We start from the raw sequence: 955 nt of genomic DNA on the forward strand, positions 1-955 counted from the left end.
CGGCCCCATGAGACTGTGCTTTTCTCGGCCCCTGGTGGTCCGAGGTCGTTCCCGCTGCACAGATTCATGCGCCAGGGCCTCCTACAGACAATGCACTTTGATTTATTGCGCTATCTGTTATAGCACCCGAGATATCACCCGATATATATTGGATTTTACCCTGACCCTGAGTGTCCGGCCCCATGAGACGGTCGTTGTCTCGGCCCCTGGACGTCCGAGGACGTTCCCGCTGCACAGATTCATGCGCCAGGGCCTCCTACAGGTAATGCACTTTGATTTATTGCGCTATCTGTAATAGCAGCCGAGATATCACCAGATCTATATTGGATTTTCCCCTGACCCGAGTGTCCGGCCCCATGAGACTGTGGTTTTCTCGGCCCCTGGTGGTCCGAGGACGTTCCCGTTGCAAAGATTCATGCGCAAGGGCCTCCTGCAGATAATTCACTTTGGTTTATTGCGCTATCTGTAATAGCACCCGAGATATCACCAGATCTATATTGGATTTTCCCCTGACCCTGAGTGTCCGGCCCCATGAGACTGTGGTTTTCTCGGCCCCTGGTGGTCCGGGGTCGTTCCCGTTGCACAGATTCATGCGCCAGGGCCTCCTGCAGATAATTCACTTTGGTTTATTGCGCTATCTCTAATAGCACCCGAGATATAACCAGATATATATTGGATTTTTCACTGACCCTGAGCGTCCGGCCCCATGAGACTGTGGTTTTCTCGGCCCCTGGTGGTCCGAGGTCGTTCCCGCTGCACAGGTTCATGCGCCAGGGTCTCCTACAGACAATGCACTTTGATTTATTGCGCTATCTGTAATAGCACCCGAGATATCACCACATATATATTGGATTTTTCACTGACCCTGAGTGTCCGGCCCCATGAGACGGTGGTTTTCTCGGTCCCTGGTGTTCCGAGGTCGTTCCCGCTGCACAGATTCATGCGCCAGGGCCTC

Source organism: Nomia melanderi, unplaced genomic scaffold (assembly GCF_051020985.1).
Source record: "Nomia melanderi isolate GNS246 unplaced genomic scaffold, iyNomMela1 scaffold0014, whole genome shotgun sequence".
Taxonomy (NCBI): domain Eukaryota; kingdom Metazoa; phylum Arthropoda; class Insecta; order Hymenoptera; family Halictidae; genus Nomia; species Nomia melanderi.